This window comes from Mandrillus leucophaeus, unplaced genomic scaffold, assembly GCF_000951045.1.
Source record: "Mandrillus leucophaeus isolate KB7577 unplaced genomic scaffold, Mleu.le_1.0 Scaffold193, whole genome shotgun sequence".
Lineage (NCBI taxonomy): Eukaryota > Metazoa > Chordata > Mammalia > Primates > Cercopithecidae > Mandrillus > Mandrillus leucophaeus.
The window spans coordinates 3029543-3042746 of record NW_012101954.1 but is presented as its reverse complement, the minus strand read 5'-3'; the positions used below and the strand labels follow the sequence as shown (position 1 = coordinate 3042746).

The 13204-nt window shown below is 41.7% G+C and overlaps 1 protein-coding gene across 2 annotated transcripts in view; it reads right to left on the bottom strand.

The window, feature by feature from the left end:
- CHD2 (chromodomain helicase DNA binding protein 2) overlaps nt 1–13204 on the bottom strand; it is a 148903-nt gene that overhangs the window by 123677 nt on the left and 12022 nt on the right. The window lies entirely within an intron of this gene.

The following is a 13204-nucleotide window of genomic DNA, read 5'->3' as shown; positions in this document are numbered from 1 at the left end:
TCAGCCTGGACAATATGCAAACCCCATCTCTTCAAGAAAATGTTTAAATTAGCTGGGTATGATGGTGCGTGCCTGTGGTCCCAGCTACTCAGAAGACTCAGGTGGGAGGATCATTTGAGCCTAGGAAGTCAAGGCTGCAGTGAGCCATGATTTGCCACTGTACTCCAGCCTGGGTGTCACAGTGAGACTCTGTCTCCAAAAAACAAAACAAAACAAAAACAAAGCATCTTACCCAAAGAGGAAGAATGCAAACTGGTTGCAATTATCCAATCAGCGGTTCTCACTAATAGGTGCAAATGAGATTCATCTGGGGTGGTTTGTAAAAATTTATACACATTAACCTCAATCCAGAGGCCTTGCCTTATAATCTGCAGTGAGATCCAGAGTGGTAGACTTAACAGAAACAAGTAAACAAAAAGGGCACTCTGATGCTAATGAGAACACCCAACCCAATAAAGACTGCTATCGGCCTCCACACATCTCCCTTCCTTTCTTCATTCCAAACATCCCGTAGGGAGCAGCAATCTAAGCAGGTAGATGACATCTAAAGGAACAAACCAGAAACCACAGAGACTGAGGGGTGATAGAGTATCAACCTCAAGTACAGAGAAAGCAATATCCTCATCTTCCTCTAATGGTGAAAAAGCAACTGAGGGGCATGCTGGTAGAGGGGAAGATACTCTGAAGCAAAAAGACCTCAAATGGATGGACTCTACACCAAGAGGTGGACTGTCCACTCTACTCTTCTGCTTGAAAACTACCTATCTTTGCTCTGAGGGGGGCAAGGAAAAACGCAGAACCTACAGTAACATTAACAGAAAAGTCCCTGAGTTCAGAAGCCAGGAGATAAGACACATGGCACAAAACCTGAAAGGGTAAAGGGAAGCTCTATATTTACCATCACTGCATCTTCTAGAGGTGCACAGGGCAGTACACTGCAAACTAGGACTGAATCAAATAACACCATGCGATCCACAGCACATTACAATATGGAGGCCTTTCAGTTACCATGAGGAAGCAATGAGAAAAAAATGGGAGAGCAGGGGTCGGGGGGAGGTTCCCAACACTGGGAAGGGGGGAAAGATGAGAAAAACCATATAACTTGCTGATCACCTAATAGGTATCAGACACTAGGCTAAGTACTTTACATATGTATATATGTGTATATATGTATGTGTGTGTGTATATATATTATTTTGCTTATTCCCAAGAATAATACTATTAGACATTATTATCACCATATGAAGGACGAAAAAAACTGACATCTTTTATACAACTTGGTCAATGGACAAAACTAGAAATTGAGGAAGAGGGTGAGGGGGCCAGGATTCCAATCCAAGTGTGGATCTAAAGCTCATTTCTATTTTACTCTAGGGGTCCAAAAGATTAGAGACTCAGAAAACTTAACTCTTATCCCTGTTATACAAGGCCCCAAAACAGGCATCCCTGTCACAAGTGACTCAACAGTTTCAAGACCTCATTATAATTACTGACTCTTTAACCCTTTGCACAGTCCAAGCTGACTAGTCCAGGTGACCAAAGCATCTGAGTCACTTATTTTATACCTGTGACCAGGCAGGTTGACATCAGGAAAGAAAAAAGAAAAGAGGAGAGCTGGATAGTGACAGGATCACTTAAAAGGTGTGGGCTCTGGCATCGCAGTTTCCATTTCAGTCCTAGATCACCTCAGGCCTGTGTCATCTTTTAACCTGTATCAACCTATGTGACATCTACTAGTAGTGTCAAGAGAGCATCTAATGCCAGCTATGAAAGCAGTGCCCTATAAATGCCAAAGCACTACCCAAACAGAGGAAATGTGAGCATATCACACCCAAGCTGAGATTCCCCTTCTAACACGAAATTCTCCCCAGCTAACACCCATTAGTGAGTCGTCACCCCACAATCCATGACACTAGTTGGAATTTATTAGTTTTGCCTCCACTATTTGCTCATGGACAGACAGGTACAGAGACAGCTCCAGAATTTCCTCATAAGTAAGGAAGGGATTTATTTAATAGAAAGGGCAGTCTACTTGAAAGGGATCTTAGGCAAGGCAGTACCTGGAAATTATATGCCCATAGCAAAGGCAGCTGAAGGCTTGTTCACTTCCCAGGCATCCAGGTCTTCGGGTCACTGAAAACATCCAATTTCAGCATGCCCTATAAAACTTGGCCTCTGACAATTTCTCAAAGCACATTACTTAATCATTTCTTCCCTCACTCCCACTGCTCCAGACTCCAGACCTAGCATTGCTCCCCTCTAGCTCCTGCACCCACTGCCGACACAGCAAACTAAATACCTCTCTAATTTTGAGGCCTCAGGTATCACCTTCTCCTGGAAAACATCGTTTGGTCTCCTATCCTAAGCTCAATACCTATCAGATACTTCCACAATACTGACATATGTCATAGCAGTTACCACCACCGAGATGGAAAACAGGCAGCCACATCTCAAATCTGAGCTTCAATTACCATGCCCTGCTGGCTAGCCATACTTTTAGCAATGACACACATGCTGTCCTAGAAAGACTCACTCCAAAGCTCCAGCAGCTGTTAACATCTACACTCCCTTGCCTCCACTTGTCCCATACTACAAAGTAATCTGGCCGCTTGTCAACCTCCCCAATAAACTTGCAAACTAAGCACATCTCCTTTGATGTTCTCTGTGCCTGGTATATTAGAGGAGGATTCAATTGTACATTCATTCGCTAGAATGTACAATTTGCCTCCCCTCTGAAATAACATATTTAGTTTTTCAACTACTACAATGTTTAACTCCAGACGAAAGTTTAAGAATAGAATCATGTTTTGGCAATCACCACCAATAAAACTGTCACAGGACAACAGGTCTATACACTCCTAGGAAACAAAAAACTCCAACGGCAACAAAAAGACTGAAAATCTTTACCAACTAAAGACCCACAAAAGGCAGCATTAGTTTACTGAAGATAACTAGAACAGTCCAACTAGAAATGTTTACTGTTCTGTGCTGAAAAGCGGGAAGCACTGCAGATGGGATGCAATGGAATGCCAATGTCCGCATCAGGATGTGTCTATACAGATGCCTATCTCATTCCCTTTGAACTGGTTTATACTCTAAATTCACTACATTTTATATAACATTCCCCTATTAATGGTACATTTAGGTTCTTTTCAGATTTTTCACTTAATCAATAAGTTGCAAATATCCTTGATACATTTTCCGTATTTCTGTATTTCTGAGTAGAGTATCTGTATTTCGAAACTGTTGACTGTACCCATAAATATCTTTCCACATATCTTCTTGTGTAGCTATGTGTTTCTGAGTTTGTGTAGGAGAGTGATTCCTAGAAATTTAACAATGCATACAATACCTTCTGGGGAAAAAAAAAAAAAAAGCCGTATTTTTGTCAGCACATATCTATGTGTATAAATGCATTTTAATCACCACATTGCTAACACTGGTTCATTCTGTTGGGGATGGGTTATTTGAAGTACATTTGTGAGCTCCATGGATTACCTGTGTAATTTCAAAAATAACAACAATGAAAATCAAACCCAACAAAAGATAAACACCAAGTTCACAACCATATTTACCTTTAGGGGTTGATGGAGGCAGATGCCCTCAGGGAATGATACTGGTGACATTTTATGACTGAAACTTAGTAGTGAAGCTTAATAGTGAATTCACTGCACTTCAATATATACCTTAAGTATTTTTAATGTCTAAACTAGTCAACTGTCTAAAATATGTCTAACCATAAGAGTTAAATCCAAAGCAAGGGCTGCAAGTACACCCCACCCTATACAAAACAAGCAAAGATTTGAATGAGTGTTTTAAAAAAGTGTTCTTAGGCCAGGCGTGGTAGCTCACGCCTGTAATCCCAGCACTTTGGGAGGCCAAGACGGGAGGATCACAAGGTCAGGAGATGGAGACTATCTTGGCTAACACGGTGAAACCCCATCTCTACTACAAATACAAAAAATTAGCTGGGCATGGTAGTGCACCTGTAGTCCCAGCTACTCAGGAGGATGAGGCAGGAGAATCGCTTGAACCCGGGAGGCAGAGGTTGCAGTGAGCCGAGATCGCGCCATGGCACTCCAGCCTGGGCAACAAAGCAAGACTCCATCTCCAAAAAAAAAAAAAAAAAAAGAAGTATTTCTATACTGCTTTTGAAACCAGAAAATCAGATGTAAGACTGAATACAAATACTAAGTAGGGGAACTGCTTCAAGGCAGAAAAAAAAGTCTTAATAAAGGCATTACTTAATTTTCATACTTCTCATAAGAGGAGAAATCACTAAATAAACTGGAAATGGAAAATAAGATCGCGCCACTCCACTCCAGCCTGGGCAACAGAGCCAGATTCCATCTCAAAAAAAAAAAAAAATAGTGTAATTATGGGCCAAGCCTGCAATCCCAGCACTTTGGGAGGCCGCGGCCGGTGGAACACCTGAAGTCAGGAGTTCAAGACTCACCTGGCCAAGATGGTGAAACCCAGTCTCTACTAAAAATACAAACAATTAGCCAGGTGTGGTGGCATGCACCTGTAATACCAGCTACTTCGGAGGCTGAGGCAGGAGAATTACTTGAACTCAGGAGGTGGAGGCTGCAGTGAGCTGAGATCACACCACTGCACTCCAGCCCAGGCATCAATAGCCAAACTCTATCTCAAAAAAAATATATATATATATGTATATGTGTGTGTGTATATATGTGTGTGTGTATATATATATTCGAATTATTCCCTTAAAAAAACAAGACATTTCCTAAAAGACTATGAATTGCCATTAATACCTAATAAATATAACAGTAAATACTATTAGTACTAAGCTGTACCTTTAGTGCTGGTTTAGTACAGGAGGCAGAAAGCCCACAAGACTAATAGAAAGGGTCAAACTGAATTAGTGGGTGGAGTCCTTTAAGCTTTCACCTAAACAACAAAGTAATAAAATTAGCTGACTACCAATGGCTTACTTGTTACAGGGCAATTAAACATTGGATTTTCAGGAATGACTATCCAACATATATATAGAATCTTCATGAAAAACAACTATCTGAAAATTATTCAACATCTAAATTGCAAACAACTTTTATAATTTTTTACTTAACAAATAATTAAAAGGAAAATACAATACACAGATAAAAGAACAAGTCAAAACTGGGAATTCAGATTCCAATCAAAAATAAATGCTGATGAGAAAAAGGTTTACCACTTCCTTTTACTTGTGGACAAAAAGGTATTGGTATCTCTTCAAAATACTTTCTGAAGTAGGTAAAAATGGAGTGATTAACCTTCTTGCAACTGGGCTTTGAAACGAGAGCCATTAAGTTACTGTTCCATTTTTTAATCGCCTTTTCCCAAATGGCCACAAGAGGGCAGCACAGCAACATTCCACTTAAAAGGAGCAAGTCCGTGGGAGCCCCGCCTAAAAGCCGCCATTTCACTTTAGTGTTTATTTTCCTAACTTACAAAATGGCCGAAAATTGCTTGGCAGAGCTTAGTGTTTTTGTTGGTGAAAGCAAAATCTGGCAAAAAAAAAAAACACAAAGCAATCTACGCTGGAATTCTATAAAACTTACTTCCAGGCTAACTTCCTACAGGTGATACAATAGCTAATATATATGGAGCACTTATGTGTCAGGCATATGCAAAAATTCTTCCAATCCTTACCTATAAAGACAAAGCCCAAGAGTGTATGTGTGTGTCACCCCACAGTCTGAATTATGCAATCCACACTATCAACTATCAGCGTTAGGTATCACTGACCTTATTTACATACATTCTTCAGTTGAACTGATTATTAAACCAAAGTTATTGTGTAACTATTCCTTCTCAGTCACTTATATGTGTCTTAAGAAGATGGAAAAGCAAAGAAGACTAATTATTCACACTTTTTTTTTTTTTTTTTTTGAGGCCAAGTCTCACTCTGTAGCCCAGGCTGGAGTGCAGTGGAGTGATCCCAGCTCACTTTAACCTCCACCTCCCGGGTTCAAGGGATTCTCCTACCTCAGTCTCCAGAGTAGCTGGGATTACAGGCACGCACTACTGCATCTGGCTAATTTTTTTGTATTTTAGTAAAGACAGGGTTTCACCATGTTGGCCAGGCTGGTCTTGAACTCTGGACCTCAGGTAATCCACCCGCCTCAGCCTCCCAAAGTGCTAGGATTACAGGCATGAGCCACCGCACCCGGCCACACATTTCCAATTGGTAAAGAATACTGGATGTAGTTCTTTAAAATCTCCACCTTTAGTTCAAGTCCTGTGCTTCTTCAGAATAAGATTATTACTATAAACCAGGTTAAAAGACAACAGACTGGGAAATAAAATTTCAATGTACACATAACAAAGGATATAGATACACAACATATGAAGAACTACATATCAAAAATCCAACCAAAAACTGCGCAAAGAAAATGAATATGCAATTACAGAGAAGAAACTGAAATGGCCAATAAACTCATTTTTAAAATAACTAAACCTCTGTTAATTTGGGAAACATTATAACTGGCTATTTTGCACTCATCTGTTTTGCAGAAATTAAAGTCTCATAGTATTAAATAATGGTAAGAATAACCAGTAACCTTTAAAATGTATATGAATCAGCCGGGCACAGTGGCTCATGCCTGTAATCCCAGCAATTTGGGAGGCCAAGGCGGTCAGATCACGAGGTCAGGAGACTGAGACCATCCTGGACCACATGGTGAAACCCTGTCTCTACTAAAAATACAAAAATTAGCTGGGCATGGTTGTACACGCCTATAGTCCCAGTTACTCGGGAGGCTGAGGCAGGAGAATCACTTTAACTTGGGAGGCGGAGGTTGCAGTGAACTGAGGTCGCACCATTGCATTCCAGCCTGAGCAACAGGTTGAGACTCCAATTCAAAAAAATAAAGTGTATGAATCCTGCAATTCAATTTGTGGGCATGTAACATAGACAAATTATCAAACTTGTACAGGACGAGGCAAATAAATATTCAGAGCTCTGCTCACAAAAAAACCTAAATAATCCATATACCCATTTATGAAAATGCAAAAGTAAAACGTGAAATATTCACACTATGCAACTAAATGCAGCGGCTAGATTAGGGCTGAATTAGGTCTGTAAATATTGTGAGCCCAAAAGTATCTGAGACAGAACTCAATCAATTTAGAAAGTTTATTTTGCCAAGGTTAAGGACATGCCCATGACACATCCTCAGGAGGTCCTGACATGTGCCCAGGGTGATGGGGCACAGCTTGGTTTTTACACATTTTAGGGAGACATGAGACATCAATCAATATGTGTAAGATGCACACTGGTTTGGTCTGGAAAGGCTGGACAAGTTGAAGCAGGGGAGGAGGCTTCCAGGTCATAGGTAGATAATACACAAACGGTTGCATTCCTTTAAGTCTCTTGATTAGCCTTTCATGTGAGAACAGAGTAGAGGAATAGTCATTTATGTATCAGTCTGGCTTAGCAAAACAACAGGGCAGAGGAAGCAATCACATATGCATTTGTCTCAGGTGAACAGAGGGATGCCTTTGAGTTCTTTGTCCACAAGGAATTTCCTTGTGGGCAAATTGTTAGGGAGGTATGTCGCATTTTTATTTTTCTAGCTATTTTACGCCAAAATCATAAAAGTGACCCTAGCTATGTCCAACTTTTTTATTTTAAAACTTTATTAGTCCGGGTATGGTGGCTGGCTCCTGTAATCCCAGCACTTTGGTAGGCCGAGGCCAGCATATCACGAGGGCAGATGAGACCGTCCTGGCTAACACGGTGAAACCCCGTCTCTACTGAAAATACAAAAAATTAGCTGGGCATGGTGGCGAGCGCCTGTAGTCCCAGCTATAGTCCCAGTTACTCGGGAGGTGGGCAGAAGAATCACCAGAACCTGGGAGGCGGCGCTTGCAGTGAGCCGAGATCACGCCACTGCACTCCAGCCTGGGCGACAGAGCAAGACTCTATCTCAAAAAAAAAAAAACAAAAAAACAAACAAACAAAAAAAAAACCTTTAATTATATCCTTTGAACTTTTCCGAATTCTTAATTTCTGAGAAAAGAGGTCTGTTTGTAACATTTAGAACTGATCAGTTCTAAGGTGCAGGCCCTCCCCAGGATTCATAAGTGCTCTCAGTAGTCACCCTAACACACACACTATGGACCCTCCTTCCAGTGTTAAACAGAATCTATGGAAGGCCACTAATTTGGACTGAGCTCCTAGACCCTAGACAGACCAAACCAAAATGGAGTCACTCATGTTAAACTTCTAAACTGTTTACTTTACCTTCAGGAGAGAAGATACCCAAATCCCTAAACAGGCAGTTTGAGTTGGCATAAGAAGTTCCCTCTGCTTTAACCCTTACAAGCAAATTAACCTCAAGTAACCTGATGTTAAACAACCCACATTTTTGGACTAAGTTGTTTCCCTGTTCCTGCTCAACCTTATAAAAACCGACTGTTCCGCCATGCCCAATGGGCACCTATTTTTTTATAGATGGGGTGCTACCTAATTTGTTAATCAACAATAAAATCCAATTAGATCTTTATACTCAATTTGTTGAAATTTTATCTTTTGACAGCAGAAAAAGGTACATGTATAAGAAAAAGTGCACACAAAATGCTGCTTATAATTTCAAGGGATAAAAAGGCTAAATTCCATCAAGTACCTCCAAGATTAAGAAATCCAGCGGTAAAGAGAGAAAAAAAAATTTACCTTTAATAAGTATATTTCTAAAATTCACAGCTGAAGCCAGGCAGGCATCACCTTAGCCTCTTCATGCACACTACTTCTGCTCCCCAATAACCAAATATGAGTAGTTTCCATAGCACCAAACTATTAGCACCCAGGCATACATTAGAGAAACACGTATTCTACCAAGAAGCCTAGATAAGGTACAAATTAGATAAAGCACTTCACAAATACCTACCTAATCAGGATCTGGCAATGCGCTAACATACAAAAGACAAAGGAAGCTTTCTATTCAGGTAAAAACGAAAGTCTTTGTAAATAACCAAGCTGTGAAAGCAGTTACAAGGGGAGTTCTCCCCAGAATTCACTAACAAAAGAATACTTAACCACCTCAGGCAACATATTTACACCCATTACAGCCCTAAGGACGGACAGATGGACCAATTTGACCAAGAGTTCCTTTCAGCCCTGTGAGTCTTGTCTTAGTTAGCTAATGTTTAGGTTATAAACTTTAGACTTTTATAAAATATATGGTGCTTTCAGCAACTCCCAAAGTTCAAAGGAGATTAAAAGATCTGATTACCAATCCCAATAATAAATGTGAAATGTATGCCCATAACGTCATGGGAGTAAGAGGGGTTCCTGGATCAGGCCAGAGAAGAAACCACAAAAGGCCTCAACTTTCTTACTAACAACCAACATTCACCATGGCAAGCACGGTTTCTCAATCATAGGTTTTTTTTGTTTGTTTGTTTTTTGGAGACAGGGTCTTGCTCAGGATGGAGTGCAAGTAATGCCATCACAGGTCACTGCAGCCTCAACCTCTTGGACTCAAGCAATCCTCCCACCTCAGCCCTCCAAATAGCTGGGACTATAGGTATGTGCTGCCATGCCCGGCTAATTTTTACATTTTTTGTAGAAATGGCATCTCCCTAAATTGCCTAGACTGGTCTTGAACTCCTGGCTCAAGGGATCCCACCTCCGCCTCCCAAAGTGCTGGGGTTACAGGTGTGAACCAACGTGCAGAGCCTAGTGGTGGCATTATAGATGCGTGAGGCTGGATAATTTGTTATTGTGGGGAGCTGTCTCATACCCACTCTTGGATGTTTGGTAGCATCTCTGGCCTCTACCCACTAGAGGCCAGTAGCACCCCCATCCCCAGTGTGACAAGCAAAAATGTCCAGGGTAATGGAAGGGGACAAACCTGCCACTAGTTAAAGACCACTGCCTAGAAGCATCATTTTATTTAATTTGAACTTCCTTCCCTAAGAGACAAGTACTACTCTTACTCTGTTTTAAAAGATGAAGAAACAGGCTCAGATGCTCCTGCCCAAGATTCTACAGCTAAAAAAGCAGCAGAACAGAACACAAAAGATCGAAACCCTGTCCCACACTGACCTTATTCCCAAACTTGCCTCAGTACAAGAATCAACTGAGGTTGCTGTTCAACATACAGATTCTTGGACACAACCCTAGAACGGTGAATTTTTTAACTTTCAAGCAAGAAGCCTGGGAATATGTTGAACAAGCACCTCAGGTGATTTTTAGCAAGTAAACTTAAGGATTTGAACATCTATATAGAGCTAGATTCAGAGGGAATAGACTTTTTTTTAAGCAAGGGAAAGAAAGAGAACTGTGCAAGAGTTTGACCCATTACTGCTTTCCTTTGAAATTACAATTTACCAGTCATATATTGCCTCTATTTGAACGTCAACCTGCATCTAAATGGAAGACACACTAACCATTTTAGTTTGTCAGGGCCCAGTGCCACTGGCTCACGCCTATAATCCCAGCACTTTGGGAGGCTGAGGAGGGTGGATCACGAGGTCGGCGGATCACGAGGTCAGGAGTTCGAGACCAGCCTGGCCAACATAGTGAAACCACGTCTCTACTAAAAATACAAAAAATCAGCCAGGAGTCGGGGAAGGCACCTGTGGTCCCAGCTACTCTGGAGACTGAGGCAGGAGAATCGCTTGAACCCGGGAGGCGGAGGTTGCAGTGAGCCGAGATCGCGCCATTGCACTCCAGCCCAGGCAACAGAGCCAGACTCGTCTCAAGATTGTCAACACTCAAGAACTATTTCCCCAGAGGGCAGATAAACACAACAGTTCTCAAGCCTAGCTATGCCACAGATCCACCAGAGCTTTGGACAATTCCTCAAACCTACTACATGGCTCCTAAATCCAATCAGACAGGGAGCTTGGCTTTTAAAATTCTCCAAGTGATTCTCATGCAAAACCTGTCTGGGAACTAAGTTTCGAACAAAAAACACAAACTTGAAGCAAAGCACAAATCTTCAAAACCTGTGGCCAAATCCAAAGTTCATGTGTGGCAATGGAGGGCAAACTGCACAAAGGTGAAGTTCTGAGGCCTCCAGTACCTCCCATCTACCTACCTTTGTGCGTTTGTTTCTTATACTATCCCCATGAGCATTATTACTTCAGGGCAACATTTTAACTAGAATCTTTTGATGTAGTCATGGTCTTTCACAGCAGAATGTGTGTCTGGCATCAGTCACATCCACAATGCACTGTGATTTTAATTGTTTCTTTAAAATGCAAAGTGTTTAAAAAGAAGCAAACTACAGAATTATGCAAGATTTTTACTATTTTCCCCAGTCTCATATACATTAGTTTCTCTTTTTTTTGTTGTTGATTTTTTCTTGGGCAGGGGTTGGGGGGACAGAGTCTCACTGTGTTGCCCAGGCTGAAGTGGAGTGGTGCGATCTCAGCTCACTGCAACTTCTGCCTCCCAGGTTCAAGCGTCTCTGCCTTAGCCTCCCTAGTAGCTGGGATTACAGGAGTACACCACCACATCAAGTTAATTTTTGTATTTTTAGTAGACACAGGGTTTCACCACGTTGGCCAGGCTGGTCTCGAACTCCTGGCCTCAAGTGATCTGCCAGCCTCAGCCTCCCTAGTAGCTGGGATTACAGGAATGCGCCACCACATCCAGCTAGTTTTTGTATTTTTAGTAGACACAGGGTTTCACCGTGTTGGCCAGGCTGGTCTCAAACTCCTGGCCTCAAATATCTGCCAGCCTCAGCCTCCCAAAGTGCTGGTATTACAAGCATCAGCCAGCACCTGGCTAAGTTTCCTCCTACCCATTAATTTGACAGCAACTTTTCACAAGATCTTTATCAATCCTGGAGTCAAACTGCCACTGTTTGAATCCCAATTCTACCATTTACTCTCCTTGTGCCTCAATTTTCTCATCTAGCAAATAGGGATAAGCATGTGTACCTCAGGAGTTGTGAGAATTACACAAACTAACACAACGGAATCAGAACAAGTTCTAGATTCTTAGGCGGTACTATACATGCTAGCTGTTATTTAGTCTTCCTAAAGCATTCAACTTAGTTTTCACTGAAACAACCTCTCACAATCATTTCACCTACTGACTTGCTATTTAATTTAAATGCAAAGTAAAAAGTATCATGCACCACATAAGAAAATTTAGGTCAATGACTGGCGTCATATACAACAGTGATCCCGTCAGACTGTAATACTGTAGTTTAACTGCACCTTTTCTGTTTAGATACACAAATATTTACCATTTATTACAATCACCTACAGCATTCAGTATCATAACATGCTCTATAGAGTTGTGGCCTAGGAGCAACAGGCTATGTACCATATAGCATAAGTGTGCAGTAGGCTATACCATATAGGTTTGTGTAAGTGAGATGTTCGCACAACCACAAGATCACCTAACAACATACTTCTCAGAATGTATCTCCACTGTTAAGCAACATGTGACTGTACAACCAGCATAAACAAATTCAAGATGTATCTACTAATCCTTGGTAAGCACAAAACTGAAATGAAGGAACAGAACAGCATGGGCAGTAAATGCTCAGCAGGGACCAGGCGCAGTGGCTCACCCTTGTAATCCCAGCACTTTGGGAGGCCGAGGTGAGATCATTTGAGGTCAGGAGTCTGAGACCAGGACGACCAACATGGTGAAACCCCATCTCTACTAAAAATAGTAAAAAGTAGCTGGGTGTGTGGTGGCAAATGCCTGTGATCCCAGCCACTAGGGAGGGCTGAGGTAGAAGAATCGCTTGAACCTGGGAGGCAGAGGTTGCAGTGAGCAGAGATGGCGCCACTGCACTCCAGCCTGGGCAACAGAGCGAGATTCCGTCTCAAAAAAATAAATAATAAGTAAGATCAGCAGGATCTAAGGTCATCCAGAGGCCTTTAAAGGAAGAGGCCTATGTAATAGTTCATTTAGCGAGTTGGTTAACTTTAGTAGGGTTACTAACATTTTTGCTATACTGACTTTCACATGAAATAAAATATACGTATAGCCAGGCGTGACAGCTCATGCCCAGTTCAAGATCAGCCTGGGAAACATGGTGAAACCCCATCTCTACAAAAAATGCAAAAATTAGCTAAGTGCAGTGGCATGTGCCTGTAGTCCCAGCTGCTACGGAGGCTAAGGCAGGAGAACTGCTGGAGCCTGGAGGATGGAGGTTGCAGTGAACTGACATTGCACCACTGCACTCTGGTGTGAGAGATGGGAGTGAAACCCTGTCTCAAAAGAAAAAAA